Source organism: Castor canadensis, chromosome 12 (assembly GCF_047511655.1).
Source record: "Castor canadensis chromosome 12, mCasCan1.hap1v2, whole genome shotgun sequence".
NCBI lineage: Eukaryota > Metazoa > Chordata > Mammalia > Rodentia > Castoridae > Castor > Castor canadensis.
The window spans coordinates 55,004,278-55,016,393 of record NC_133397.1 but is presented as its reverse complement, the minus strand read 5'-3'; the positions used below and the strand labels follow the sequence as shown (position 1 = coordinate 55,016,393).

The 12,116-nt window shown below is 36.3% G+C and overlaps 1 protein-coding gene across 12 annotated transcripts in view; it reads left to right on the top strand.

Annotated features, from left to right (window-relative positions):
• The window catches only part of Wdpcp (WD repeat containing planar cell polarity effector), a 373,249-nt gene that overhangs the window by 37,341 nt on the left and 323,792 nt on the right, over positions 1-12,116 (top strand). The gene's annotated exons all lie outside the window — the stretch shown is intronic.

Genomic DNA, 12,116 nt, shown 5'->3' with positions numbered 1-12,116 from the left:
ACTAAAGGTGGAGATGGGAAGTGGGGTAGGTGAGTGGGGAGCAGTGTGGGGGGTGCTGTTTTTGTGGTCCTTTTGTGTGTTTGTGTATATTTCTGTTGTAGAAGTGAGTGTTTGTGTTATGGATTGCAGGGGTTTTTGGTTGTGTAAAGTTGGTATAGTAGGTTGTTTAGTGGGTAATGAGTGTGAAGGAGGGAGGGGTAGTCTGGTGACAGGTTAGGAGAGAATGGGTGGGCAAGGTGAGGGCTGGGAGAAGAGAGTGAGAGGGGGCAGAATGAGTTGTTGGAGGGGGAGCAATGGGTTTTAGCATAGGAGAGGAATGGAGAGTGGAGGGGGTAAGAGTAGGGATGAGAGGATGGTGATGGTTAAGTTTATAGTATAGAAAGAGAAAAGAAAAAAAGATAATAGGAGTAAAAGTAAAAATAGAAAACCCACAACAACCAAAAAAAAAAAGAAAACCCAGAGAAATCAATGGGGAGAGATGAACAAACAAGAAACTAAAAAACCAACCAACCAACCAAACAAACAAAAAATCCTCCAGGTTCAGGAACAATAGAATTTCAGTCTTAGTTTAAGTTCTGGTGTTACTCGTCAAGCATCCAGTCCTGGTGTTGGTATTTAAGCAGAAGCGCTGTCATAGTCTTGCCAGGTGGTTGGTTTGTGGGTAGTGTTTTTTTCTTCTTTGAGCAGAGGCTGCTTGGTAAGCCCCTTCCTCAGTGAGGTATGGCAGTTTAAGTTTGCATGCTGTCCTCAGGTTCAGGAGATCATCTCTGTAGTCCACCAGCTGTCCTGCTTTGGAGGTGGCTTTTCACTGTGCTTGTCTGTTGGGGCTTGTTTCTTTGCCTCACCCCTTTTCTCTGGGGCAGAGTCAGTGTTCTGTCAGCTGCCAGCCTGCTGTCAGCGTGTTGTGATGGTTCACTTTTGTTTTTCAATTTTGCCTAGCCATTTGACATTGGGTGTTGCTCACTGTCTCAGGAGAGGAGTTTTGTGGTGAGCTACTTGCCCTGCTTCAGGCAGTGGCTTATCACCCACCTGGTGTTGGCCTTCCTGCCTTTCCAGCGTTTGTTTACTGATAGTTCGTGGAGATTAGCTCCTTACTCTCCCCACTTCTCTGGTGCACTTTCAGGAATCCTACCCCTTCCATTGTGTGCTAGTTTTCAGTTCGTTGTTTATTGTTCAGTTATTTTTTTTTTGCAGGGTGGAGAGGGTCAGTTTGCCCAGGGGGCTATGCTGGTTTATCCTGGGGGTGGCTGGGGGAATACTGCATGATGCTTGGCGCTCACCTGTTTGGTCTGCTGAATGTCTCGCAGGCAGGTTGGAGCTGGCATTGGTGACGGCAGCTCACCTGTTTTCTCAGTGTAACGTGGCACGGAGAAGTTTTCTATGAGCTAGGGGTTCAGGGTGTCAAAGTTTTGATTCTCCTTGGTGCTTTATTTCTGCCAAGTGTGGCTCCAGCGTCTCAGCAAGGTTGTGGTCACAGAGCTCACGCTGTATGGTTCTGCACTGTTGTCACCATCTTGGATCCTTTAAGAAAGAGTTCTTAAAAACAACATTTATTATTTGCCTTTGGATAGTTCTCATCTTTTGACAACACTTAGAAATGAAAGTATAGCCAGTCTGCATCTACCTAAGCAGTATATGTTGTATAAAAATACTAAAATACTTTCTAAAGTTTCTCTTTCCTTCCTTAATCAGGCTATTTTTTTTTTTTTTAATAAAGGATGTTGCCTAGTATTTTGTTTTCGGCATATTTTAGTTTTTCTTTTCCTAGAGGTAAAAGTTAGGTTTGTAGGTTTATAATTTTCAAAATCATCAATCTGATGTCCCTGACAGCTTCAACATTTTATATCCTAGTGGAATTTTTCTAACTTTGGGCACATCTTCAATTTTTTAAACATTGGTTCTTCAGGATGATAACTACTAATTCTTTCTTTTAGTATCACAGCATAACTTGTTGTATCTGTGGCTCTAAAATTTACTAGGCCTCTTTACTAAGGCCTTTACTCATTTATACTTGATTTTCTTTCTTTTTTTTTTAATTCATATTTGCATACAATGTTTGGGTCATTTCTCCCCCCCTTCCCTCACCCCCTCCCTTTATACTTGATTTTCTACCCCAACAGTTATTATACTTATTGTTTTCTTTTCTCTGTTCATCTTTTGGAAAAGAAATAATCTTTTTCATTAGGAGGTACAAATTTTTATGGTCTTCTGAATTTCCCATCTACTATTTCATTTTTAATAACTGACTAAACCTAAAATTTTATGTAAAAGTACAGAGTGTCCTGAAAGTCTTACACTCTAATAGCTTCACAAGTATAAGTGCTACAGACTTTGGGACAAAACCTCACTTGAAAGTTTATTAATGGTTCTTTTATACTTATGTTTATGAAGGTTGAATAACAAAATTTTAACTTTAATTTTTCAGTACTTTTGAATAAAGATGGCATACACTGAAGAAAGTTAACTGTGCCTTCTTGTCACAGTTCATGACAGATTTCTCACATACTTTAAATTAACAAATGGATGAAAGGTTCAAGGACATGGGGCTTAGTTCATGACAAGCCTATATCTGGGAGATACCAGCAAGTGGATAAACGTGGTTGAAATTGAAATGATGATAGTACAAAGTTCCCAAGACATATACCATATGCACATTTGCCGAATCAAATATTCCAAAACCACAGGCCCTAGTATTTGAACAGCGAAATTCCAAAGTATATCTACATGTGTAGAAGCTACAAAAAGCTTATCATGCTAAGTTAGGTTCTTATGAACAAGTTGACAAGTTGATCTCTAATGAGCCACCTTTCCGCCTAAGCGGCAATGTTGTCTATCAAAATTGCTGTGATAGGTGTATAGAAAAGCCACAGAAATTTGGCAGTATAGGAATCCTCAAAAGTTAATGTTTGGTGCACCATTAGGGAGTCTTACATGATCAACCTTCCATTTTTTTTTTTTTGTTAAGATGTAATTTGTTTACCATACAATTTATATACCATAAAAATCACCCTTTGAATCAAACTGGGGTACATTGTATGCATATATGGAAATGTCAGAACAAAACCCTTGTAGCCAGGTGCTGGTGGCTCTCACCTGTAATCCTACCTACTCAGGAGGCAGCGATCTGCAGGACTGAGGTTCAAAGCAAGCCCAGGCAAATAGTTAACAAGACCCTTTCTCAAAAAAACCCGTCACAAAAAAGGGCTGGTAGAGTAGCTCAAGGTGTAGGCCCCAATTCAAGCCCCAGTACCAAAAAACCAAAAAACCTGTACAATTATTATATACTAATAAAAATGTTTAAAAAAAGAAAGAAAAATTCAACCTTTGGAAGTACACAAGTTAGTGGGTTTTAGTATGTTCAAAAGTTTACTACTTTCACCACTGTCTAATTCAGAACTAAAAATAATCCCAAATGCATTTGCAGTCTGTCCCCATTGTCTCTTCTTTCCAGCTTGGCAATTAGTCTCCTTTTTTGTCTATATGAATTTGTCCTGTTTGCACATTTCATATACATGGAATTATACAATATGAGGCTTTTTGTGTACCTTGGTTCTTTCTTTTTGAAGAATCTGCAATCAATACTGAATCTTACTTGGCAATGCTTCAGGATTTTTTTTTCATTTCCACACTACAGTGGTTATTCTACTAAATGACTCAATTTAAAAAAAATTATTACTGTTATTCATTGCTTGTGTGACAGATTCTGGATGACACTTTTTCAGGCTAGTGGATTAGTAGAGGTGGGCGGTCTTCTTGTTTGCCATTCTCTGTCCCCTATTCTGTCTCAGTTAGACTATTGTGGAGTTATGTTAAAACTGTTGTACATGCATCAAAACCTTGTTCTTTGGATGATCTTAAGACTAGAATTAGAAATTCAATCCTTTTAGTCATTGAACAAACCAACAGTAGACCATAGGTATGTATTTATGTTTATGTGTATATACCTACACGTACTTCCAAGTTTTATTCCCTGAGAAGGCCAAGAAGAAATGACAATCTAGTGGTAACGGGCGCCCTAGTGCCCAGATGTCTGTTTCTAAATATCATTATCCAGTAAAATGAATAAGGGATCCTTAGAGAACTGTATGCTGTGCCAAAAGCAATATAAAGTGTTGAAAGAATGATAAAATTATGTGAAAAGCATATAATAGCATGCTTGAAAGAACTTCATTGGCTAAATCTGGAATAATTTGAGTGTCAAAACAAATAATGATACATTTAACTCATTGAAGAAATTGAAACCCATGAGTACATACTGATATAAATATAAGAATAAAGAGAGCTGAACAGAAAGTGCTACCTTATAGTAGAATACCAACTAATAAGTGTAGAAAAAATTTGAATTAGAAAATTATCTTTGGAGCCAGGCATGGTGGTAACACACCTGTAATACCAGCTATTCAGGAGGAGGAGGTAAGAGGATTGGGGTTCTAGGCCAGCCTGGACAAAGTTACCTGACATTCTATCTGAAAAACTAAAAACAAAAGGACCTGGAAGGGGTGTGTATGTGGCTTAAGTGGTAGATCTCTTGCCTAGTGAGCATAAGACCCTGAGTTTAATCCTGAGTACCCCCTTTCCCCAAAAATCACCTTTGGAAACCTTCATGGTAATAATTGATTTGAACAAAACCATAGTGGATTCTGTAGTGGCTGAAACTTCAATGAGAAGTAGTTTCAAAATATCTATCCATAAAATAAGTAAAATGAGTAAAAATATACGGAGGGAATTCATGGCAGATACCATCTTTATTGAGGATAGAAGTTACCAACCCCAATAATGAGACAAATTGGCATTGTGTGCCTTCCAGTAAAATGAAAGTAGAATTAGCATACCATCAGTTCTGTGGTATTCTTGCCAAAAAAATGTAAGACACATCTAATCTCAAAGAAACATTAGAACAATCCAAGTTAAGGAAACTTCTATAAAGTAACCAGCCTTTATGCTTCAGAAATGACAAGGTCAAGAAAAGACAACTGTTCCAGATTGAAGGGGGCCAAAGAGACATTGGATCCCAAGCTTTACTGGAAAAATGGATAAAATTTGGCTGAGTCTCTGGTTTGAATGGTGAAATCATGTTTATATTATTTTACTCATTTTGATGGTTGTAGTATATAGGACCGTATTCTTGGTTTTAGGAGATATACACTATAGTATCAAGGGATCATAATGGGGTGTCAGGTCTGGAACTTAGTTTGAAATAGTTTGGAAAAAAATTGTATATATTTGTATGAGAGAATGTTTAGTTCAGTGAAATACAATGTTAGCAGTGGGGGAGCCTAGGTCAAGGGCCAGTTGGCGTTCTTTGTATTATCTTGCAACTTTTCCATTAGCTTCAAATTATTTCATAATAAAGTTAGAAAAAAGTCCTCTTTTTCTCTAATGTTGAGTAGCCCTATGACTCAATTCACAGTGAATGCTTTACTTACCAAGAAAAAAAGGTTACGTGTCAAATTTACATAAAGGTGAGTTTAAATATTTACACAAAATAGATGAATGGAAAATTATGCCTTAAATGTAACAATGTTGACATGAGACTTGCGATTTTGCTTATCTCTTAAAAAATACTCTACGCTCCAAACTGCATAAATCATTGCTTCACAGAGAAGAATTAGGAAAAATAGCATCCTGGAGGACAAAACACTCCAGGCATCATCTCCTGACCTAATCAAATGACAGACCTTGAAGCAACTTCAAAGCTGAAAAAATAACTGGCTCTGACAGGTACCAAGATAGGGGAAATACTTCGTGCAACTTTGAAATAAATGCTTAGTCTTTACAGAGAACAAAAGAAAAAGCAGTATTGTATTTCATAAATGGAATTTAACGGTTGAAAAGTTCAAATTATTTATTTGATTTTGTTGGAAAAAGCTCACGAGATTAAATAAAACTTATTTTTATATTCGGTCTTCCTCTCCCCCACTCCTTACAGTTGTGTGGGTAGAAAGAAACATTTTTAAAAAATATTAATGGCTTTCCCCAAATCACAGTGGAAATCTGTTGGATGCTTTCTTTTGGTGCCATTAGGCCCAGACAGGTTAAATTTCATTTTATACCTCTTAGTTAGGCATTTAGGACCTTTTGTAGTTTATTGGTAACCTGTCATTTTTTCTTAACTTTACTGCTTTGCAGAAATCATCTTTAGACACACTTTTATTTATTTTACTGTGGAAAAAAATCTTTGGTTTCTATTACATGCAATTACCTGTGTCATTTTCTGAATGTTTGCTGCTATTCTGACAAAACACACATTGGATTCCACTTCTTGTTCCTAATCACTTTTGGTCAATACTGATTTCTCTGTATTAAATAATTTCATAGCTTCTTTCTTAGTGCCTTTTATACGATGCTTAATCATACATTTCCTTTTAAACACTCTTCAAAGGTATTGCAGAAAGATCTGACATAGAGGGAAAGAGTGGGAGATTGATTGGGGAGAGAGAGGGAGCTAGAGAGGACCTTTACTGCATAATTTTATTTCAGATCTTTGCTCTTTATTGTTAGTAACTACAAGATCAGAGCCTTGGGTAGAAGTAGCCTCTACTATGAGTATGCACTTTATGTCTGACTACCAAATTCCTGGTCATGGGCATCCTTTTAAAACACCTTTTAATGATAATCTAATATTTTTCTAGTTTCCTTTATTTTTTTCCCATACTAATTAACTTTATGTTCTTTATAAATGCACATTTCAATTATTATAAACACATGCATAGAATTAATCATTTAAGCTCATGTTTTTGGGATATATCTATGAAATCAATAACAAGTATTAAACATATATAGTATATATATTTGACTATATAAAAATATGAGTATATATTAACATATACTTATTATTATTGTTTTTCCTCTTTATTATTGTACTAGGTGTATGTTGTGAGATTTATAGAAGTTCTTACAATAATCATAGTTGAATTCACCCCTCCATCATTCTTTTTTATCCCCTCTCCCCTGATTCCTGGAATAGTTTCAACAGGTCTCATTTTCCATTTTCATACATATGTACACATTATTTGCACTATGTTCACCCTCCTACACCCTTTCCCCACATCTTCCCCTCTCCCATTGGTACCTCCATCTCAGACAGGACCTGTTCTGGCCTGATGTTCTCTGATCTTGTAAAAACAACAACAAAAAAGACATTTTGTTTCTTTAAGATACAGGGAGTTTCCTTGTGACATTTCCAAGTGTATATGTATCATAACCTGAATTAGTTCATCTCTATTTTTCTCCTTTCTACCTTAGTCTCCTTCTTATGGTAATTTCAACAGGCTTAAAAATTCTACATATATAGAAAATACATCAACCATATTCCTTTAAAGTTTAAAGTACTTTCTTGAATCTCTGTCATGTTTTCCTAAATTCATTAATTTCTGCTCTTTTTGGGATTTTCTCCTAATTAATTTCGCAGCTCTTTTTATTTTTAACTTATTTATGTAGATACGTAGCACAAACCGTATTTTTCATTATTGCTTAATTCAAAATATTTAAAACTTTTTCTGTTCATACAGTGTTCTGTATGATGTTCACTCAGAAAATTTATTTATTGTTTTATGGCCTACTTGACTTTCTGATTTATAAATTTAGTTTGAAAAGAGTGTGCATTATGCAGATTTGAATGTAGTGTTCTCTGTATGTCCATTGGAACAAGCTTGTTAATGGTATTTATAATCTTCTGTAGCTGTTCTGATTTATTTTTCTTGTTGCTAGTCTGGACACTAAGTGTGGATTTATCTGTTTGTCCTTTTAGTTCTGTTAATTTTTGTTTTTGTATTTTAAGACAATGTTATTAGATGCATACTTGTTACAATTTTTTTTCATGGTGAATTGAATCTCTCATTGTGAACTGACCCTCCTTACCTCTAGAAATGCTTTTTATCTTACTGTTTTTATTTTGCTTTTTCCCCTAATGTGACTGTACCAGACATGTTTTGGTTAGTATTTTCATGATAACTGTTTTTTTTCTTCTTTCTACTTTCATTCATTATATATTCACATATTTAAGGTGTGTGTCTTTTAAACGTCACATTAAAAAAAATACTTTTTAATGCTACTGGGGTTTGAACCCCGGGCCTCACACATACTAGTGCATACTAGCTTGCTAGGCAGGCACCTACCACTTGAGCCACTCCACCAGTTCTTTTGAGATTGGGTCTTGCAAACAGTTTCCCCAAACTGGCTCTGAACCACAATCCTCCTGATCCTCTGCCTCCTGAGTAGCTAGGATTACAGTTGTAAACCTGTATTTTTGTTTTTTTTAATCCAATCTGACAATCTCTTTTAGCAGGAGCACTTAATACATTTACATTGGTATGGTTACTCACACCTTTGAATTTATAGTTATGATCTTATTTTATCATTTCTCTTTGACCTTCCTCTTTCATGTTTTTCTCTCCTTTTTTGCCTTCTTTTGCATTGATTGATTTTAAGAGAGGTTTAGATTCACAGCAGAATTGTCAAAACTGTAGTGTTCCAGTATATCCATTGTCCCCACATATGCCTAGCCTCCCCAACTATCAGCATCATACCCTGTTTCTTACAGTTGTTGAACTTAGGAACATCCATTGACACATCATTTTATCACCCAAAGTCCAAAGTATTGTGCAGTCTATGATTTTCACAAATGTATAATGATACATACCCACTATTGTAGTATCATACAAAGTAATTTCACTGCCCTAAAAATCATCTGTGCTGTCTGTTCATTCCTTTCTCTTCCAAACCCTGGCAACCATTGACTGTTTTTGTGGATGTGAGGGGGTGAGGGTGCAGGGGATTAGATCCAAGGCCTTCATATGCTAGGCAAGTGCTCTACCACTGAGCTACATTTCCCCTACCACTACAACTGATCTTTTTGTAGCCTCCATAGTTTTGCCTTTTTCAGAATATTGTGTAGTTGGAAACATACAGTGGTATCCTTTTCACATTGACTTATTTCCCTCAGTAATATGCATTTAAGTTTTTGTCATGCCTTTTCATGACTTGATAATTAATTTCTCTGTAGAGCCAAGTAATATTTCAGTGTCTGAATTTGCCACAGTTTATTTATTGTTACCTACTGAAGGACATCTTGGTTGTTTTGGCAGTTATGAGTAAAGCTGCTGTAAATATCAGTGTATAGGTTTTTGTAAGTCTTGAACTTTTTTGAGAAAATACTAAGGATTGTAATTGCTGGATCATATAGTAAGAATGTTTAGTTTTGTAATAAGCTGAGAAACTGTTTTCCAAAGTGACTGTACCTTTTTGTATTCTACCAGCAGTGACTGACAGTTACTGTTACCCTATAACCTTGCCTGCATTTGGTAGTGTCAGTGTTTTGGATTTTTGCAAGTGGCTGCATAGTAGTATCTCATTGTTTATTTTAAAAATTATTCTTCCATTTTTCCTTTCCGGTAGTTTAGAAGTTCCATATTCATTTCTTTCCATTTAGTGGTTACATTAAAAATTAACAAACTTACCAAGATAAGTCTAATTAATACCTCTGTAGTGGAGAAAAGATTTCTTTCCTTATCTATCACAAAGTTCATAATTGACCTAGCAAAAGACAGGTTAAAAAGAGAAAAGCATAACAAATTTATTTAATCAAATTTTATGTTATACATATAGGAGACTTTAGAAATGAAGACCCAAAGGCCCAAGGAAAACTTTTTTTGAACAGTTGTTTAGAAGTTTACCTGGAGGATGAAAGGTTTTATGGTCTAATAGTAATAAACGGGCAAAGCCTGTTTGTTCAGATTTGTCTTGGCTTCTCTGTTTGAGATTTCTCCCTCTCAGGATAGGGCAGTATGGGTCTTTAGGAGGGAGGGAGAAAGTCAGAGAGTAACCTTCTTGCTTCTGCAATTTGTCATCTCAATCTACAGGAGAGGCTGAGATCAGGAGGACAGCAGTTCCAGGCTGGCCCAGCAGGAGTTTGCGAGACCCCATTTCAATGGGAAAAAAGCTGGGCATGGTGGCATACATCTGTCATCTCAGGGATGCAGAAAGCATAAATAGGAGGATTGCAGTACAGGCTTTCCTGGGCAAAAAGTACTAGCCTGTTTCCAAAATAACCAGAGCAAAAAGGGCTGGAGGCATGGCTCAAGTGGTAGAATGCCGGCCTACCACGCATGAAACCTGAGTTCAAACCCCGTTACTGCCAAAACAGGCAAAAAACCAAAAACTAGCCTAGGTTTTCTAGCTCTTTCATCTGTTATTAGTTCTTTCCATTGAATTTTTTGTTTCAGTTATTATATTTTTCATTTCTAGTTTTACTCTCTTTAAAATCTGTTGCCTTTCTTTTAATTACAGTCATGCATCACTTAATGCTGGGTATGCATTCTGAGAAATGGATTATTGATTTTATCATTGTACAGTATACTTTTGTGCAGTATTTTTATGTTTATAAATAAATTTAGTTGTTTTGTAATCTGTGTCTGATGATTCTAACATATTAAATTAGAATGAGCTTGTTTTCTGCTTTCTGATGCTTTTATGGTTCTTTCTCCTGATACCTTGTCTCATTATATTACTTTTTAAATTTGAACAATTACATAAGGAAGTCTTTGGGCTTCAGAATGAAAGTATATTCATTCTTCTAAGAAGAAGTATGTTTGCTTCTGCTATGCGTTTGAGATCATTTACCAGTCTGGACCACTTTGAGCTAAATTTAAGGCCTACAATGCTTTGAATAACCTAGGTCAAGAGAATTTGGACTGCAACTCTCTGTGATGGCTGGATTTAGGTTACAGTCTCAGAAACAAGGTCCTCTGACCTCTTTTTAGTGCCAAGACTACTTTTGTTTGACATCTAGGAGTAGAAAAGATAGGTGTGTACTCCTTTTCCTCTTTAGCTTCATCATGGAGATGGGTTGTTTATTAGATTTTCTACCTTGGTTTGACTTGGACTTTTGTCTTCTTTCCTCTTGAATTTGAAAGCTATATAATATTTTTCTCTGAGTTCATATTCCAGGTTCTGAGTTATCTATTATCACATAGTTTATGTATCAAAAAAGGTCCTTTTAACATTTTCCACTTTTATTTTATTTTTCAGGAGAAATGGGAATGAATGTTACCCTCATGTCTTAGTTTTGGTGGTTAAAGGAGCTAAGTACAGTCTAAGGCTCCTAAAAGCATCACTTTCATCTTTCTGCCTCAATGAACATAATATACCACAGCATTTTAGTGTAGTCATGGTCCTTTGGGATCCTGGCATAGGCTCAGGATCCTGAGAGGCATAGCTTTTAGATCTTAGGAGATTTAAATGTCATAGTTAGCCTCTAGGATCATGGGAACAAGATTCTGGATTAGCCTAGCAAATGGAACGTTTCAGTTTTACATAAGTCAGAAAGAGTTTTCAAACCACAGGCATATTTCACAATGTTTTTCCATCTGAACTCCTTCTCTTACTACAAAGTCCATTTTTCTTAATGAGTAATAGGAACCTATCAGAAGAGACTTGAGAGACTGGAACAACAACCTTTGTAGACCATTGCCACGTTTTTATCAAGGAGGTAGTTGTTTGCTTGTGTACCTTCACAATGAGTGATCCAAGGACACTAGAGTATTTCTAGGGGATCTGAGCTCTACTGGGTGCCAAGGATATCTTGGTTTGTTCCTTATGTCCAGCTTTAGACAAGTAAGCAAATCATATAAATCATACTTCATCTATAGGGAAGGTGAAAAATAAAATGTCCAAAGACAAAAGAAAGGTTATATTATCATAGTAAATTTAAGTGATAAAAAATGTTTGGTGGTAAAGGCCTGATACTGGAGAGTTAAAGGGAAATAGTACTATCTAAAAATGATCCTGATAGCATACCTCATACTTTTGCTGTTTGAGTGGGGAGCCTAGACCAGTTTTCAATTTGGATTGAAGTCTCCATTTCTCTTTCTGTCTCTGTCTCTGTCTTTTTGTCTCTCTGTCTCTCTCTCTCTCTCTCTCTCTCACACACACACACACACACACACACACACACACACACACACACACACACACAGACTCACATACTTACTCACACACTTCAACACTTAGGGCTACTATTCTAAGCCAATTTGTATTTGGCTCTCTCCTGGCTTTCAACACTGGAGGCTGGCATGTTGGAGAACTAGTATACTTACCAGCCAGGGAGTTCTATAATC